Here is a 20725-nt window from a genome sequence, read left to right on the forward strand (position 1 = left end):
TGTGATGACAATATAAAACAGCATGAACCAGAATGACATTTACGTTCACGGGTGGCCCTCCCAAAAAAGTATTTGAAAGCCACGCCCCTACTTAGCCATGCCTCAAGTCTTCTCATCTCATCTGACCCAGTGGGTCAAAGCTTCTTAACCCCGCATCAATAACCCAACTAAGTGACTCAACAGGCTGGGTCAAAATAACCCAACGTTTGTTCTGTCCAAGATTTACCCAAAATGAGTTTGTTTTTAACCCAGCATTTTTGGTGTGAGAAAGGGAGAGATGGGTATATGATGGGAGAAGATGGAAGCGGTGAGGTGAGGGAGGGATAAGAAAGGAAAGGTGAGGGAGGGATAAGAAAGGAAAGGATTGATAGGAAGAGGAGGGTGAGGTACTGTCTGGATGAGATGGATTGTGAAGAGGGGATCTGCTAAAACTCTTAAACTCCAGACATGTTCCAGCACAACCTTAAAACTCATCATATTGTACTAAGCTACACCATGAATAAGCAAAACTGGACATTTGAGGTTGGAGCTACTGTGGACCATCATGAAAGCTGGAAATGAGAATTTTAGGTTCATTCTTTAAATTCATGTTCTTATTTTTTTTTTACAGTCAACGAGCTCAAAATACTAATAAACATAATGACATGATGTGGTCCTGTCATGTGTAGATTACTCAGTTAACAACAACAGCACCACCAACAAGTATGTATCCCAAATGGGACCTTATATAGTGTGCTACTTTTGACCAGAACTGTATCGGTCCTGTTCAAAAGTAGTGCACTAACTAGGGAATAGGGTGCCATTTGGGGTGTACACACAGTCTCCTGGTGGTGCTTCTGTCAACCTGTGTTCTATCACCTCTCTCTCGTCGACTCGCCCCCCCTTGCCTCTCCCCCTCCCCTGCTTTTCAGGGGCTAGGATGAGGGGGGTGTATGGGGGTTGGATTGGGGCGAGAGAGAGGGAGGTGGAGGTATTAGCCAGATCTCGGAGCAGACGCCTTGTTTTTAAGACTGAGCCTGGAGATCAGTCAGCCTTGAATGGGCCAAGCCTCGGTGCGGTTTGTAACAGCAAACTGTGGGATTAAGAGAGAAAGTTCCAGTCACACCCCCACCCCTTGATACCCCCTCCCTTCATCTCTTGAGTCCCCTCTCTCCACTCTAAAAAATGTGTGTCTCAGTAGGACAACCCAGCAGGAAGTCCTCAATGTGTTTTCCTTTAGCCTCTCTCTCTCTCTAAATTCTGGAAAGTGGCAAGAGGTTACACAAACCTTATTCAAGAGGGCAGACACAGTCCCGCACACATCCGACATATCCAAGTTGAACAATGGCTGTTTGCTGAGGGAGGGGGAGAGCGGGGCCAGCATTAACACACAGCCCAGGAAGTGTCGAAGCGAGGGAACGAGGGAGGGGAGAGAAAGAAAGAGGGAGGGAGGAACAGTGGAAGTGTGTAGACAGAGCCACAAGGAGAAAGAAATGTTTTCTACTGCAGAGTGTGTGTGTGTGTGTGTGTGTCTTTTTGTCTGTGTGAGTTTCGCTGCTCCCATACGGTTGTCCCGTTTGCTTTCAGACGTTTGACAGAGCACCAGAGAGGGAGGGTGAGTAGCTTCATCTCTATATGTGCACGCAGCGCACACACACGTATTCACGCACACACACTCGCTTACACACATAGCTCACAGACACACCGGTGTAAGAGGTGGACAACCTGACAAGTCCGGGCTTGTGTGACTTTACTTAAGCTGTTCTGAACTTCTGCTGCTTTCCTGATTTGTCATTTCCAGCTGATTTTTGGATTGTGATATGTTTCTAACTCCTCCACATTGTTGAAGAATAATCCTTTAAATGTTGCCTTAATTTAGAAATGCTTCCCGAGCTTAGTTTTAACTGTCTCACCCCATCACAACCCAAAATATAAATGTGTTTTTCTCTCTGTTTGCAAGATTCTGTTTCTGTTGTGTGGCGCTATGGAATATAGGCAATCGTTAGCTGTGTGAAGTTGGTGGGGAGTCGGAGGGAGTATCACGTGTATGTATCCGTGTGTGTCTAATGAGACCGATGGTGAAGGAGTGTTTTGCGGTCATGCAAACGAAAAAGACTGAAGTTGACAGAAATGTAGACAATGTTGCGTCACGGTCTCTTTACCAGCACTGTCCTCAAGCTCACTCACTATCACTCCTTTCCTCCCTCCCTCCCTCTTTTCAAATCATAGCAGATCTGGAAACTTTGTGAACAGCTTCTGTATTGTCTTATTTTTATTTTTTTTGTGCTTCTCAGCTGCTTTTCAAGATCACATCAGAGAGATTCCTTATTCCTTATTAGGAAGATATGGATAATTGTGTATGAGATTTATTTTGATTTTGACCATGTCTGGGATTGCTGCTGGCTCTCTGGATCAAATAAGCTTTTGAAGCCCCATTGGGGAAATGGGTTGCATTGTTATTTTCAAAGTGATCACTGTACTACTTCAAAAGACGTTATTCTAGCCGACACATCACGTTGATCTGCTACAGTGTAATGCTTGATGTACTGTAATAAACTTTAGCAATTTTTTTTGGTGAGGTACAGCATGTCAGTATTGCTGTCGTTTCGCAGACGCTGTTATCCAGAGCAATTAGGGTTAAGTGCCCTGCTCAAGGGCGCACCGGTAGATTTTTCACCTAGACTGCTCAGGCATTCAAACCAGCAACCTTTCGGTTTTAGGCCTACCTTAGCATTTGCTTTAACTGGAGTGATATGTCCAGTATATTTGCCGTGGGTTTGAAAAGCAGAAGCCTATTTTCCAGTCTGGCGTCATTATACCCCGGGACTTTGTTTTGGAGTTTTCCACAAGTTTAAGTAGATTCGCATCTGGAGTTGTTGGGCCGCTCGCCCAAGCAGAACCCTTACGGAATATCAAAGTTTTTCACAGGCATTTACACGTAAATGTTTGATTGGAATCTCACTTAAAATCAAAGTCTACACAGTAAAATCTTTTTTTTTTTTCGGTTCTTTCGGTAATTACCATGATGCGTCATAATGAAGCTGGACCTTCTGTTTGGATGAAGTGTCTAATAAAACTGATTGGCAAAGCATCACTCTACTAGGTTTCTTGATAACTTCTTTCTCTTTTAGTGCCGTTGTTTTTCTACTGCTTTAGAGGCAACAGATTCAGAATCAAAGACTGTTTTGTTCGTCAGGCAAGTTGATCAGCGAAATAGGTTATTCTCACCATAAAAACAATAGATTACATTTTAGAATTCGGACAGGTAACTGATAGAGATTTGTCAAAATAGACTGAAAAACTGACTGAACTTCTTCTGATTGCAGTAAGTTCCATACACTTTCTGTTTCAATATGCTGAGACGTTCCCTGTGGTGAGATGTGAGATTTGTTCCATCTTTCTCAGCAGTGCGTTTATCAAGCCCCGCTCCCCGTGGGCAGGGTCGGTAAACACATCGGAGAGGAATGTCAGTTCACAAAGACAGATGAGCTCGGACCCCATCCCAAACCCGTCCTTCATCTTACCCTCGCCTGCTGTCTGCTGCCAGACAATGCTAAATGGCTGCAGTCTCACAAGTGTTCTCTTGCCCGCTCTTTGCTGATGCTGCAGATTGATACTCATTTATTCAAAGGAAAACAGCAGGTGAAAAATTGTATTAAGTGTAATACAAGGCTTTTGCTGTCTGTTGAACCTAGTCAAGCTATTTGTCTAAGTGCTAGCATATGGAATGGCAGTGATTTTGGTAGTAACATACATCCACAAGCAGAAACACACCAGATGTCTGCCCCTTTATGATATTATGATGCGAGTGTCATTCCTGACTGAATAAGTTCTTGACCACATGACTCTGTTCCATCAAGTGAAAGTCCCAGGGGTGCCTCACTTCACATCCATGCCTTGGATCAAGCACCAAACTGGGTCATAGCTAGCAGCTGATGAGGTTATGGAGTTGGATGGCTGTCTAGAGGGATTACGCTCTTATGTAAACACACCTGGCCCAGCAGTATGTGGACCAGTAGGTTCTGACTAGGTGTTTCTCCAGCACACTGTCAGCAACGTCTGTCCTCATTGGGCCATCAGCCAACATAGTCAGTAATGTCAGATCTCATTGGGATTTGTGGCTTGATCAAACCCTGTTAGAGGACTTCTCATATCAGGTCATATTTTGAGTTGGAGCGTTGGATAAGATAAAACGCTGCCCTGGATAAAGTTATTGGAGGTGTGTGTGTGTGTGTGTGTGTGTGTGGTGTGTGTGTGTGTGTGTGTGTGTGTGTGTGTGTGTGTGTGTGTGTGTGTGTGTGTGTGTGTGTGTGTGTGTGTGTGTGTGTGTGTGTGTGTGTGTGGTTCTTGCAGGAGTGTGTGTGTAGCAGGGGGTGTAGCGCCTTCCTCCTTCAGAATTCTCCGCAAGCATCCCAGGGTAGTTTAGCTTCAATCAACCAATTAATCTGTCAAAGTAATTGCCACTGCTGAAGACTTTAAGATGATGCCCCAAAGGCCAAGCACTTTTAGGAGAACCTCGACCCGAAGATAGGCAGTAGGCAACCACAGGTAGATCTAAGTAGCTGATTCACATCTTGTTAGGAGGAGATTTTAGAGTTGGGTTACTACATCACATCATCTGATGTTAAGACTGTGAGGTGTCCTTTTGGCAAAAACAGAGTTTGTATAATTGCGGTGGATATGATAAGGGATTATCTCCTTCTTAATCTCATATTACATTAATCAACTTCTCCCCACTGCGTAGTGACCTCTTCGTGAACCAAATAATTTCCTCGATGAATGTGGAGGATAGTTTCAAATGTTGTTTCCTTTTTGCGCAAAATGGAGGGTAAACACTTTATTGGCCGCAGGAGGAGGGAATTTTGAAGAAACTTTGCGATGTGTGAGAGCACCTTATCGGTCCACACTTAAAACGAACCCCTGATAAGCCCATACCCATTTCACAAATAGTCCAAGGGGTTTGCGTTCCTCTTGGTTGCAGTTGAAATAGCTCTGTCAGCTCGTAATGGCCACATTTTAATGACTTGTGCCAGGAAAAGTGGCAGGCCAGCAGAAAATGGTGTAATAGGTTGGAGAGTCTCATAGTTGAACTAATAATGATTTTTATCATTACATAGCATTTTCCCTCTTTACCTTAACCCCTATATTAGTAATTCAACATCCTGCCAAATACAATAATCCTCGGAATGAAAATGAGTTTGACTGAAGCTGTTATTTTAAAATGCTGAAAAAGCTTCCATAAACGTGATGAGATACACAGTGGACTTTTATAATGGTAATGTACTGTGGTTAAGAAACAGTTTTAATAGGACGGGAGGGACGCTCATGAAGGAAACAGGACTGGCTTGAAGACAGCCATATTTGTTTTACTGATGCTGTGGTCTCGTTTTCTCTCTCTTTCAAAATGTCATTATTTATTTATTTCCAGTGTATGTATTTATGTAATTGTTAATTATTATTTATTTATTTGGCAACTTTAGTCTCCCACACTCTTTTGTCATTCTGTTGCTGGGTTACGGTGGAGAATTCCGTATGGCATCAGCGTTTAAATGTGTTTATAAGAGCCTATATGCTGGATATGACAGGGATTATCCATAGATGAAAAATGCACTTCCTATCCTATGGTGGCGTGGGCTGGGCTATAAGCTAATGGAAAATCTGCCAAGACATGAAATTTGTGTTTTAGGATGCCGCAGTGCAGAGAGCAGCCCTCTATAAGAGAGTAAGTAAATGTCGCTCATCCAGAGAAAAACTTTGAGTTGGATCATACTGGACCAGCATCAACTTTTGGCTTGACTTCTTTAATTGCTTATTTATTAGTACATGCTCGTCAAACACGCAAACACATGCACGCACGCACGCACACGCACACGCACGCACGCACGCACGCACGCACACACACACCACTCAACCTTATTCCCTCATCAAACTCCACCAGATCACTTGTGAAGTCATTTGTTGACCCCCCCCCCCTCGCCTACCGTCCTATCTCCTCCCCCTCCAGTAGGGGTAAGGCAAATATTTTCCTCCCCTCCCACAGAGAACACACACCAGCCTCCACTGACACTCTCGGGTTCTATTACCCACTTCACCCTCTCACTGTTTACATTCCAATGCAAACATTGTCCTCTCCCCCCTCTGAGCAAACTTTGGCTCAAGCACTGACACGGCTCTAACTCCAACTTTATGGACACGAGACCGGTCTGGTCTAGTCAGGTGTGTGTGAAAGGACACACTGTCTGAACACACAGAAACCAGTTGTCTGGATATATGTGTGATCCCTTTGTCTGTCATTCTACAGCTCTCTATATGCTCATAGGCAAATATACACTCTCAAAAATAAAGGTGCAATTTGGAACCAAATAAGGTTCTTGAGAGCGATGCCATAGGGGAGCCATTTTAAAGTCTCTGAAGAACCATAAATGGGATGGTTCTTTAAAGAACCATACAAAAACCAAACCAGAAATGTTTTTGACCCTCCAGGACCGGAATTGAATAGCCCTGCTGTAGAGTTTTAAGCTTTAATTGATTATTTCCCAGGGTGCCTTTCGATTGAAGTTACCAGTTCCACCGAAGGCTGTGTTTGCTAGCGAAAGAGACATGGTTGTTGCATTCATTAATGTACAGCAGATCCAAAGTAAATGTTTTGTCATTAAAATGTAATTATTTAAGACAATTCATATTTCATAAGGCCTTCTTTTGAAGGCCTAGGTTTACCCTAATTCAGTGGCGTGAAACTCATAGTTTACAAGGCCACATTAGGCCTGCAAGTCACATTATGCTGGCATGCAAAGTGATGTGTAATTCCTATTGGAATCCAGGCAGAGTGGCGATAAATGTGAATGTTTTTATTCACCTGCAACCTGCGTTCAGAATGGCTGCCAGGGTTGGGAAGATTAAGATATGAGAGTACTTTAACCATCTAAACTGGAACAACCATTTCAGCAACGGGTGCAATAAGTCCAAGTAACAGATTGCTATAGGTTAGAAAAATGTATGATATTTATATTTGAGTAGAATAAGGTTAATCCATCAATCAATGTACATGCAAAAACAGATATTGAAAAAAACAATTCTAAAAATCAACCTGCAATTGAGCATGCTGGGATATATGATAATGATGGCCGTGGTTTTGGTTCAGCTCTGGTTAATAACACCAACAGTGGGGTTAATTTACACCATTGAGTGTTAATTCTTTACAGTGTTAATTTAACTCTTGAATCAACACTACAAATGTTACACTGAAAAATCAACACCAGTTAACACTGGCCAATTTGTTGTGAGCTATGAAAGGGACACATCTGCAGGTTTCCATACGTTTCATTAACCTTTTAGAATTCTGAAGAACCGTAGATGCCATGTCAAGTTTCCCACACTTAACTCAAAGGTTCTTTATCGGGCAAGAGTTCTCCAAAGAACCTTAAGTGTTCTTTATCCCTATGACAAGACAGAGTGGAAAACCAAGAACCATGTGAGAGCAAACACCTTCTTTAGAAGTGTTTATTCTCCATGTTTGAATGAACCTGTTTAGAATGGCCATTTGTCTCAGCTAATAGTGGGTGATTCCTCTCAGTGGCTAGAGGGCTCACAGATCTAGGATAAGCTTACCCTCCCCAATCCTAACCTTAACCACGGTGGAAAAATACAAACCTGACCTCAGATAAGCTTTTTACCCTTTTTCTCCCAAATTGGTAGTTACAGTCTCGTCCCATTTCTGCAACTCCCGTACGGACTCGGGAGAGGCGAAGGTTGAGAGCCATGTGTCCTCCGAAACACGACCGTGCCAAGCTGCACTGCTTCTTGACACACTGCTCGCTTAACCCGGAAGCCATCTGCACCAATGTGTCGGAGGAACACCGTACAACTGGTGACTGAAGTCAGCTTGCAGGCGCCCGACCCGCCACAAGGAATCAGGGCTGTAGTGACACCTCAAGCACTGCAATGGAGTGCCTTAGACCGCTGAACCACTCGGGAGGCCCCCTCAGATCAGCTTTATCCTACTCGGCCTAGTGCCTCCTTCCTCCTTCCTTCCATAGTGTTATGTACAGGGTTCACCAGCATGATATCAGCAACAATGAGTCAGGAGCGAGGGAGGAGGATGGAGAGATGAAACGAGCTGAAGAGCGTCCCTATGATAAGCAGAATGAGTGTCTAATTAATGAGCTGGTGAACATTGTGATAAGCTTGATGTGCCCTTCCTATTATGATGGTTTAATTGGACATCCATTTGCCTTCGCTTCTCTCAATCCTTGTTTCGAGTATTTACCTCTGTCTAAAATGGCAGCCAATTCCCTTTATATTGTCCTACTGTTGACCAGGGCCCAAAAGGTTATCGGGAATATGCTGCCATTGGGGACACAAGCATTGTGTTTCTGAGAACTGCCTCTGCTCTTATGAAATCGTTAATTAAGATAAGTCTTTAGTTCGACGTTTGGGTATTAAACGTCAGCTAATCCCAATAAATATGGATGAAATTCTGCCACCGTAAGTCGTTTTTTCAGAAAAAGACGAAAGAGCTTTGGACCTCTTCCTCAGGTGTTGTCTTTTCATGTTGTACTTCGTCCTCGTCAGTGATCATACGCTAATAACTCATTATCACAGTGGGATTTATAATTACCCTGACAGGCCTCCATGGCTCCATCACAGATGGCACCCTATGGCCCTGCTCAAAAGTAGTGCACTATATAGGGAATTGAGTGCTATTTGGGAAGCACCCCATATTACACTCTCCGCTCTTCTTGAAAGCGTTTCCTGGGCTTACTGTTTACATTGCTGCCACCATAGCATGAAACACACAGGAAGTTAGTGTAATGCTGCGTTATTCTGGAGCTTTTCAGCTACCTGAGATACTCAGAGAGTTGGAGGAAACTTGCCCACTGTCCCTCTATGGGGTTGTCATAACAGGCTAACAACACTCAACGTCTGCGTCACAAATGGCACCCTATTCCCTATATAGTGCACTACTTTTGACCAGAGCCCTATGGCTCTCCCTAAAAATCGGAATATCGAGTCTTGTCCATATAAACATATATATATATATATATATATATATATATATATATATATATATATATATATATATATATAGCTTCCGATGAAGAGTGAGAGTGATACGTTTAATGCTTTTTTTGTCAGTGTAGTGTGTGGATCAGTGAAGGCACAGCATCAATCCTGTAACATGGGGAATGGGATTTTGTTGGAGTGTGACAGAATTCCCAACTCTGAATCAACAACTGTCCTCAAGAAATGGGTTTTGCCACATGATGATTTAGTCCATGACTTTAATACGAAAAGTTATGCTCAAAATTATGGATATGACCTACGAAGCCAGACTGCAACTATCTACTTATAAATGCCTTTAATCCATCCTTTTCTGAGTAATTGCTCCACACTTTGAAGGTGATTAAGGTATATTTTTAAAGGTTATGTTTTGATATTACATTTAGAGGTGAGAAAGTAGAGGCAGGAGTAGTGATAGGAAGTAAAGTATTATAAGGCTTGTCTGAGCCATAACGCCCCATAGGGCAGGAGCCTCCTATTGTATGCTGCTGTAGCATGAGCCAGCATGATGTACAAGTACACCCCCTGGACAGGACACTAGTCTGTCTCAGAACCTGAAAGGAAGAGTTGACGTTTTTACCCACCTCTGGTGATACCCACAATGCACTTCACACACCCAGAATCTTCCTCTACCCAGGGCTACCTTCTGAGTTACACAACCCCATCTTGTAAATGCAGAAAGTATTTTCTTCCTCTTTTCCCCCTCATAATTCCAAACCGTTTTCCATTGTATTGCTGATGTTCGGTCGGGGTGAAGATCTTTCAGGAGACTTTGTGAAGTCAAATTACATTTCTGCTTTCAACTCGCTGTGTGAATTGAATTTGGAAAAGTTTTGTTTCTCATATTGAAGATCTCATTTTGTCGGATCTCAGCAGGTCCACTAAGGCTTCAGAATAATAAAAGGTGGCTTAAATTAAATCCATTTACCTAGATAAAATATTATATTTGATATCAAACGGAGTGTGTGGAAATCTGGAGATATTGAATAAATAAAAGTATCATCCAGACTAAAGTCAGATACTGAAAAAAGCTTGGCTCTGCTGTCCTGCGCCTGACTCCTCTGCACCAGCTACACCCAGACCACTTCATTAAGGTTCTTCAGAGAACCTAAAATTGGTTCCCTATGGCATTGCTTTCAATAACCTTTTTTGTTTCCAACTTGCACTTACATTTTTATGCTTAATTCCCACTTGTTTCTATCCTCCTAAGATATTCCTCTCAGCTTGCACCTTGAAAGTCAAGGCCACAGAAAATTCCAGAGAATTGCAAACATTTCCATTGGTTTGTATAATGGCAGGAAGAGAGGCAGTGGCCCAAAAAACTTAAACAATCCATCCAAGTGTTGCACAGAAATACGGACAGAGAGAGAGAGAGAGAGAGAGAGGTCTCTAAGGTTCATTCCTCCTGCCTTTTCTCTTGCGTCTCTCAAGGCTTTTGTTCGAAGTTTCCTTCCCTTCCCATTTGCTTTTCCTTCCAGGAGTTCTATGTCCTTCCTACCAGAAGCACAACAACAATGCCCTGCTTCGTTTCACCACTGCGGTCATGGTCCTAGACCACTGGAGCCACTGGGCTAGAGCACATGCTAAAGCCATTAGGAGGTGGATGACCGCAGCCCAACCACAAAAGGACCGCAAATAACCATCTCACTTCTCTCAGGTTGAACCCTAGGGAACTGAAGAACTGTTGAACTGTGTTAGCTGATGGCATCGGGAGAGAAAATACTTCCTTAGGAACAGTAATGTAGTGTGTGTGTGTGTGTGTGCGTGCGTGGGTGTTTGTGCATGCGTGCGTTATTGTATGCTTGTGCGTGCGCGTGTGTGTGTGTCTGACACAGATATCCCAGACTCTGACCTCACTGAACCAGAACTATGGAACTATGGATGCACCCAAGGTGGGGACTGTTTTTGCGGTTGCACTGATGAAAACTTGACTTAACTCTCAACCTCACTCTCTGGGACCTGACTACGTCATTGTCTATCCATTCACTAGACACCTACCCAACCAAACGACTGCATCTATTTTAATGACCGTTTGAATGGGAAGCAGAGACAATCTGAGTCTGACTCTAATTCTATGAGCAGAAATGAAGTTATGAATCAGTGTTAACCTCTGTCAGTTTGAAATGAACTCTTGCTCTAACCAGCAGCCACTCAATATCTGTTAGTGGCTGACATATGGATGGCAGTCACGGGTCAGAGACTGTGCTTTGATGGACTTCGACAATGTATGCCTTCCCACGTCACACCCTTATTCCTTACATAGAGGGAATGCGTTGCCATTTGGGAGGCAACCTCTGCCAGCATGGTGATCATGATGAAAAGCTCTCTGTGGAGAAGCATAATGACTTTAATTACAGACACTTTCTCAATCTACATTTATAGACTGTCTTCCTCCCAAGTATTGATGAGACTCAGTTAGAAGAACTCGATATAACTATATCATTCAGGGCCTGTATCCACCAAGCATCTCAGACTAAGAGTGCTGATCTACACACACACACACACACACACACACACAAATCGGATATGGCTGTCCATCCCCCAAAAATGAAATAAATAAATGAAATTGGAATGAAACGGCCAGGGGATACAATACAAGCGCTAGGTGCCCACTGCCCAGTCTCTACTCAGAAGGCCACTGTGTGTGTGTGTGTGTGTGTGTGTGTGTGTGTGTGTGTGTGTGTGTGTGTGTGTGTGTGTGTGTGTGTGTGTGTGTGTGTGTGTGTGTGTGTGTGTGTGTGTGCGCGTGTGTGCGTGCGTAGTGCGCAAGTTTGTCTGTTTGCTATAGCCCTGTGAGGTAGAGGCCCGACTGCTGATCTTGGAACATAATCAGTAGCCAACCATCTGTGGTTGCCAGGGTTTCCTATCCCTGCCTCAGCCTGCGGAAGAGACTTATGATCTGTGAACCATATTTTAATGAAACCTCCATAAGAGAGATGGACAGCCAGGGGACTTAATCGATCTGACACCCCTGCTGTGTCATCCTTCTCTGGGCATGGGAGCTGAAATGTGCTGGGTGGATAAATGGTAGGGCTTGGGTCCTGCATTTGAAAGGACTAATAAACACCCAATGAGCTGGGAAGAGATTTGAAGAAGAGTCTGGAAGAGAAATGAGGGAAAGGAGAAGAGGGGTGCTTCTGCTCAGCCCCAGTGTCTGTGAGTGTGACGGCCCTCCCAGCATTACATCACTGACATGCCTCAGCACTGATGACATCGTCTAACTGGGAGGGGCTCTGCGTTTGGATGATGTCATCAGGAGCCAATCAGATCGCTGCTATCCAGGGTACGGTTGGCTAGCCACTGTGCCCACAGTTCTGAAGCAGTTAGAATCACCCATCTCTTTCTCTCACTCTCTCTCTCTCTCTCTCACAAGCTTCTCCTCCAAAGTCACAGCCTTTTGTCTTTTTTGCCTCTGCTATTTTTAGTCTCTTTAGTTTTTTTTCAAACAAGTGGGCTTATTTTAGACCCCCTAGCTGCCTCTAGCCTGTTGCCAAGAGTGTAACTGTAGCCTCCCCTCACCAACTGAGCACATAATGCTGTAAATATGTCTCAGAGGATTAGCATTTAGCTAATTTGATAACACGAAGCAAGAATATGTTGTTCTGTGCACACAAACAGGCCTGGACTTGGGTCTTTTTATACCTCACTAAGTTCAATGCTGAGAAGCCTGCCTATTGAGACTCTAATGTTATAATGGATTTGAGTTACACAGGCCAACTTCGTGAAGAGCTGAGGTAGTCTTATGACTGTTGTAAAGCAGTATTTCTTTAATGGTGGGTTGAGTCTTTTTCTGTGCCCTGCGCCTGCAGGGTCCTAGAGATATGGTGGATCAAAAAGATGAGTCACAACATAAAACGTTTAGGTAACACTTTACAATTAGGTAGACTTTATAAAGGGTACCTTATTGTAAAGTGTTACCAACGTTTATATGAAGTATCTCTCTGACACTCCTATGTCCCCAACACTGGGGGGCGCTACCCATATAGGAGTAACTGTTATAGTTCAGCAGCGTAAAATCAGTCATCGCCACTGCAGCAGTGTGGTGATCCGTTAACTCCCTCTCATTCCTCGCCCTCTCTTCCTCTCTCTCCCTTCATACATCACACGATCTCATTCCTGCTTGGCTGTGGATTCTGGCTGTGTCCCAAATGTCTATTCCCTTTTTTACACTCTTAGAAAATAAAGTGCAATCTAGAACTTAAAAGGTTTCTTCGGCTGTCCCCATAGGAGAACCCAAAATGGGTTCTACCTGGAACCAAAAAGGGTTCTCCTATTGGGACAGCCAAAGAACCCTTTTGGAATCCTTTTTATCAGACCCATTGCACGGAGGGCCAAGTGTCTGTTCGTTTGAGTTTTTTCCTTTCAATTAAGACCTAGACAACCAGGTGAGGGGAGTTCCTTACTAATCAGGGACCTTAATTCATCAACCAAGTACAAGGGTGGAGCGAAAACCCACAGACGCTTGGCCCTCTGTGGAATGAGTTTGACACATGTGGCGTAGTGGAATAAAATAAGTGGGTAACGCTTTACACCAAGCGTCATAAGTTATGACACGGTCAGAACCATGTCATAATATGTCATAACATAACGCCTTATTCTAAAATGGATTAAATCGTTTTTTCCCCCTCATCAATCTACACACAATACCTCATAATGACAAAGCAAAAACAGGTTTTTAGAAAATGTTCCAGAAGTATAATAAAAAGGAAATATCACATTTATATAAGTATTCAGACCCTTTATTCAGTACTTTGTTGAACACCTTTGGCAGCGATTACAGCCTTGAGTCTTCTTGGGTATGACGCTACATGCATGGCACACCTGTATTTGGGGAGTTTCTCCCATTCTTTTCTGCAGATCCTCTCCAGCTCAGTCAGGTTGGATGGGGAGCGTCGCTGCACAGCCATTTTCAGGTCTCTCCAGAGATGTTCGATCGGGTTCAAGTCCGGGCTTGGCTGAGCCACTCAAGGACATTCAGAGACTTGTCCCGAAGCCACTCCTGCGTTGTCTTGGCTGTGTGCTTAGGGTCGTTGTCCTGTTGGAAGATGAACCTTCGCCCCAGTCTGAGGTCCTGAGTGCTCTGGAGCAGGTTTTTATCAAGGATCTCTCTGTACTCTGCTCCGTTCATCTTTCCCTCCCTATTCGAGGTGAAATTATGAATCAGACAACCTATCGGTAGCAACAGCTCATGGTCCTCCTGGAATCAGATTTTTTTTTGGGACTCAATGGAGGAACGTAGTCAGAGAAATGCTGATGAATGTCTAGCTTGAGCTGTGTATGCAACTGGTTCACCTCTGATGCTCACAGGCAATGTGTATTGGAAGAGATTTCTGAATGTTCTTCGCCCAGCGTACCCCCCTCCAACCAGACATGCTTTATCTACTCATTTGCTGGATGCAGAGTTCAACAGAGTTAAAGTGAAGGTCAAGCAAATCATAGAGAAAGCAAACTTCAATCATGAATTTCAACCCTCTCTGATGGGTGGTCGAATGTTCATGGGCAAGGAATAATTAACTACATCATCTCCACCCCTCAACCAGTATTGAGCACAGACACAAGGGACAACAGACACACCAGTCTCTACATTGCAGATGAGCTGAAGGCAGTCATCAATGACCTTGGACCACAGAAGGTATTTGCACTCGTGACAGACAATGCTCTGAACATGAAGGCTGCTTGGTCTAAAGTGGAGGAGTCCTACCCTCACATCACACCCATTGTCTGTGCTGCTCATGCATTTAATCTGCTCCTCAAGTACATCATGGCACTGAAAACAATGGATACACTCTACAAGAGAGCCAAGGAAGTGGTTAGGTATGTGAAGGGTCATCAAGTTATAGCAGCAATCTACCTCACCAAGCAAAGGGAGAAGAAGAAGAGTACCACATTGAAGCTGCCCAGCAACACCCGTTGGGGTGGTGTTGTCATCATGTTTGACAGTCTACTGGAGGGGAAGGAGTCTCTCCAAGAAATGGCCATATCACAGCCTGCCGATATGGACAGCCCCGTCAAGAGGACCTTCCTGGATTATGTATTTTGGGAGAGAGTGGTAAGCAGCCGGAAACTCCTGAAACCTATAGCGGATTGAGGGAGACAATGCCGTCCTGTCTGATGTTCAGACTCTGCTTGCAGATGTAAGTGAAGAAATCCGTAGTGCGCTGCCCACTTCACTGTTGCTCCAAGCAGAGGAAACTGCAGTTCTGAAATACATCAAAAAGCGTGAAGACTGAAGCCCATACACGCCTCAGCGTACATGTATGCTGGCAAGAGCACCCTGTCTGGAGCAGAGATCAACAAGGCCTATGTTGTCATCACTACCGTGTCTCGCCACCTTGGCCTGGATGAGGGCAAGGTTCTTGGCAGTCTGGCGAAGTACACTTCCAAGCAAGGACTTTGGGATGGAGATGCAATATGGCAGTCGTGCCAACATATCTCATCAGCCACCTGGTGGAAGGGACTTTGTGGATCTGAGGTTCTTTCCCCTGTTGCTTCCATCATCCTCCAAATCCCACCAACATCAGCCGCCTCAGAGCGCAACTGGTCCTTGTTTTAGAACACACACACACCAAAGCACCCAACAGGCTGACCAATACAAGGGTTGAAAAATTGGTGGCCATCCAGGCAAATTTGAGGCTTTTTGACCCGGACAACGAGCCATCCTCAACAAGGTTGGAAAGTGACAGTAAAGATGAGGCCTCAGAGTCAAGAGGTGGACATTGAGGAGGTCCAGGGAGAAGACATGGAAGCCTGAGAGGAAGACAACCAAAGCTTTCATTTCTAGACTATCATTTTACAGATGTATGTTGAAATGTTTTTGGGAGATGCGATGGATCATTCAATATTCCCTTTCTTTTGTTGTTCAGTGAAGTCATCCCATGTAAAGAGTCAACTCATTTAATTAAAGTTAAATTCGTAACTGAAGAGTTTATTTCTATTGGAAGGATTTAATAATTTGCAATTATGTCTACTTATGATAAGGTAAAAGGTTTATGTTTCTGTCTCCATATGATATACCAAATATATCTAATGCAAAAAACACCGACATTTAAATTGTATTAATATTCATTTTCATAGATTTACGTTCATTCTCATATATTCCCGTTAATTCCCACGGAAAATGTCCACCTCTGAATATTCCCCAGAATGTGCAACCCTAGTTTCATCAGACCAGAGAATCTTGTTTGTCATGAGTCTCTTTAGGTGCCTTTTGGCAATTGCTTCGACCTCATGGCTTGTTTTTTTTCTCTGACATGCCCTAACTGTGGTACCTTATATAGACAAATCTAAATCTATATATTCCAAATCATGTCCAATCAATTGTATTTACCACAGGTGGACTCCAATCAAGTTGTAGAAACATCTCAAGGTTGATCAATGGAAAAGGGATGCACCTGATCTCAATTTCGAGTCTCATAGCAAAGGGTCTGAATACTTATGTAAAATAAGGTATTTCTGTTTTCGATTTTTCATACATTTGCAAAATCTTCTAAAAACCTGTTTTCGCTTTCTCATTATGGGGTATTGTGTGTAGATTGATGTGTATCTTTTTTTATTTAATCCATTTTAGAATAAGGCCACAAAATGTGGGAAAAGGGAAGGAGTCTGAATACTTTCCGAATGCACGGTCAAAACCCACAAAAACTACCACACAAGGCAATACTGTCAACAGTATGTTTATGTTGTTATTGCACACAAATTGATGTCAGACATGCACCTACCCCAGTGCTCTGTTGCTAATAACTGGGATGAATGCAGGAGCAGGACAAGACTGATGTAAGGGCATGTACGTGATAGATCTATCTGGCTTATATGGTGATGATGGTCATAATGCCTCTTTTTCTCCCCAATTTCGTGGTATCTATTTAGTAATTACAGTCTTGTCTCATCGCTGCAAATCCCGTTCGGACTCGGGAGAGGCGAAGGTCGAGAGCCGCGCGTCCTCCGAAACACAACCCGACCAAACCACACTGCTTGCGCCGTACCATGGGTCACCCGGTCGCGGCCGGCTGCGACAGAGCCTGGACTCGAACCCAGAATCTCTAGTGGAACAGCTAGCAATGCGATGCAGTGCCTTAGACCTCTGCGCCATAATGCTGTCATAATGCTTCTTGACAGTGTCATAAAGTGTATTTTCTACAAGTTATTTCAAATATGATTTAAGAAAACATGACTGTAAAGAATTCATTACAACAACCACAAAGGATTTAATAAACAAACTTTCAAACGAAAGGAAACGTCTTGGCCTGGAAAAACTCATTTGAATAAATGTGGGTTTTGACACTTTTATGTAGGTGTCATAACCAGCCATAAAATAACGCAATATATGTCACAACAGGTGTAAATATATGGGTCATGACAGTGTTACGACCATTTTATGACAGCTTACGACAAGTTACGCCAGCTGTTATGACATATTATGACATGGTTATGACCGTGTCGTAACGTGTTATGACACTGGGTGTCAAGTCAAGTGTTACCAAGAAGGGTACCATGTAGGTAATAGGGAATAGGATGCCATTTGGGACGAAGCCTCTTGCTCCGCTGTGGTGAGCCAGTGAAAGTCTGTGGTAACTCCCGCTCTTTCCTTCTCTGTTGGGAACAAAGCTATCTGTTCCCTTCTACCATTTCGCTCTCTTTAGGCCATAGAGGCTGAATAACTTCAGACCTTGTGGAGCTTAATAACTTCAGTACATAGAGGTTTTATGTGGTTGCGGGAATTGTGTATATGTTTCATGTTGATACTCACTTGCATGGCCCACCTATGGGTTTTAGAAGGGACACCAGTTTTGTGATTTAGAAGTGACTCCCAACACCCATGCTTACTGTGTAAACTTGGGCTGCTATTCAAGGTGTGTTTGGTTTCTCTAACCTTAGGCTGTTGTTGGTGGAGACTTTCACCCCCAGGCTACAAATCAATGTCTCTGCAGGAGAGGGATTTACTCAGGATACATGCCCGCACGTATGCCGAACCTTCAACCGACTAAAGTGCTTGTTTTACAATCCTCAGTTTCACAATGCTGAATCCCATTTCTAATCATTGCGTTGATAGTTGTGGAATGTACTGGGGTGCGTTTACAGACCTGTCTCTGATCGTTGTGGAATGTACTGGGGTGCGTTTACAGACCTACCTCCTTCCATGTTTGAATAGTGCTCAGGAATCCCTCCATCCCTCCTACTGGAGCTGGGAAGCCTACCACCACACACACTCTCAGCCCCACCCTCAGCCCCAGCCCCCAACTCCTCAATACAATCCAAGCCTGGCCACAGTACCCTTACGCACGCATGCACGCACACTCACACTCACAGCAGGTTTCACATGCTAAACAGTCCTCATCTCACCAGACCTGACCAACTCAGTGTCCTTGAGGTTAGAGTGTCTGCTGTAAGGTTGGAAGTTTGATCCCTGGCCCGAGTCATACCAAAGACTGTTAAAATGGGACCTGGTGTGTCTCTGCTTGGCACTCAGCATTAAGGAGATAGATTTTGGGGTATGACCCTGCGATAAACTAGCGTCCTTTCCAAGGGGTTAACTTGTACATTAAGCTGCCTCGCACTACAGGAACAGGAGCTAGGCTCAACGCCCTAAGAGCCGTTCCATCTCACACTAGCTAGGGCTTGTGCAATGCTACTTACTTACTCACCAGACATAGACCTTATGGCGCTAAATAACTTCAGACCTTATGGAGCTTAATAACTTCAGTATGCGCCAGCCAACTCACCGACAAACCCCTGCCTTTATATCATGTACAGTCCCTTACAAATACCAGGATACATATTACGAATCGTTGCCGTTTTAGTGCACTTTGGTATTTATCAAATGTTCGACAGACAGACAGGCAGATAGGCAGACTGACTGACTTATCGTAGCCTTGAGGATGCTCCGGGACGGAGAGCTCAGTTAACCGTAGGAAGTTCTACATGAATTTGTGTCATTTATTTCGTATTTCCACTGCACTGCTCGAGCTGTTAGGTTAAAAATGAACCTGGGGTTGCAAATGAGGTCTGTGCCTAGCGAAGTCTACCCTCGTATGCCCAGAGGCAGGAGAGAGATGGAAGGAGAGATAGAGGAGGTAGGGAGAGAGAGAGAGACAGAGGAAGACGGAGAGAGAGTGAGAGAGAGAAAGAGAGAGTCAGAGGTGAGGCAGGGAATGAGTAATGGATGTCTGATTGACTGGCTGGCAAGTCATGGCCCCTAAGCTGCTTATCGCTCTGGAGAGAGCCAATTGCAGCGCATTCACTTTTTAATAAACCTGACTGCGAGGACAGTCATATTAAAACACAAATTAAAACAGAACAAATATGCAAACTGTATAAACAACGTGCACCGCCTACCACAGTTGCAGATTAGGAAGGGATGCAACAGAAGTTAGTTTCTATTTGTTTTGATTCATTTACTGAGAAGCTCTTTGTCTTAATGAGTCTCTTTCTCTCTCTCTACCATTCTCTTTTTCTCTAGTATGAGTTGATTCTTATATGGACAGAATTGGGCCCACTCCTGAAGTTAAAAGTATCCCTCTGATGTGCCTCCTGTCTCTCGACCTTCATAGGTGTGTGTGTGGAAGAGAGAGAGAGAGAGAGAGATTGTCTCCTGCCAAAATATAAGAGATATGTTATCACCTAGAGCAAACAAGTCTGCTGTGGGAAGCCTTTTACAATGTTATTATTGTTGACATAATACTTCTGGCTCAGCCTTAGTGGACAACTGTGGACTACTTGGCTGTGACACACGGCTTGGTAGTGAAGTGTTTTGAGTCCAAGATCTGACTAAATTATTGGGTTCTCTGGGGATAGGCTAGCATTACTTAGCATTAGCGGGTACAAGGGATACAGTACAGTAGGTGGATTTTTTTTTCTGCCAATGTTCTCATTAAGGACCTCAGCCTCCAGAACCAGGGATTCTAGAGGCTGACACTGCGCTTTCTTATATATCTACTTTGGATTGTTAATTGGACTCCTTAATTTCCTTGATCGTTTGTTCTGATTTTTTTGTTTTTGTATTGTGTATTTGTATTGTATTTGCTAGACATTCTCCTGCACTCTTGGAGCTAGAACCATAAGCATTTCGCTACACCTGCCATAACACCTGTACATCTGTGTACACGACCGATAAGCCTTGATTCGATGTTTATAGACTGTTAGGGGGGAATTACGACCACAGTTAAGCAAGTAAATGGAACCTAATTCCTAGGTCAATGAGTAAGCCGTTTGGATAAGGGGATTGTAAATATAAATGACAATTGTTTTAGATCTATTTTACCTTATATACGTTGGAGACAAATGTGAAACCTGTCATATGGCAGCAAACTGAAGCATATCAACATATCACCTTTTCCACAGTGAAGTTTATGAAATGCTGGCCTTATAATTTGGGATGAAATGTGGAGACCCAAGCTATAGGCTTCTGTAGCCATGCACAAATGACAGTATAGCACCAATCCTACCGAGTTTATTTATGATTTCTAGAATGTTTTGATAATAGGCCCAGACTTTTTATTCAGCGGGCGCAAGGGGACCATGCGTGCAAAGCTTCCGAGTGGCGCAGCAGTCTAAGGCACTGCATCTCAGTGCTATAGGTGTCACTACAGACACCCAGGTTCGAATCCAGGCTGTATCGCAACTGGCCGTGATTGGGAGTCCCATAGGGCGGCGCACAATTGGCCCAGTGTCGTCTGGGTTTGGCTGGTGT

General features: G+C 43.8%; 1 protein-coding gene across 11 annotated transcripts in view; it reads left to right on the forward strand.

The window, feature by feature from the left end:
* LOC106590114 (sickle tail protein homolog) overlaps positions 1-20725 on the forward strand; it is a 220771-nt gene that overhangs the window by 103449 nt on the left and 96597 nt on the right. The window contains exon 1 of one of the 11 annotated variants that reach the window (XM_014180707.3): positions 1379-1594. The exons of the other annotated variants lie outside the window; for them this stretch is intronic. The gene's annotated coding sequence lies outside the window, so the exon portion shown is untranslated. Of the gene's footprint in view, positions 1-1378; positions 1595-20725 lie in introns of those variants that run through there. 11 annotated transcript variants of the gene reach the window in all.

Source organism: Salmo salar, chromosome 29 (genome assembly GCF_965601325.2).
Source record: "Salmo salar chromosome 29, fSalSal1, whole genome shotgun sequence".
Lineage (NCBI taxonomy): Eukaryota > Metazoa > Chordata > Actinopteri > Salmoniformes > Salmonidae > Salmo > Salmo salar.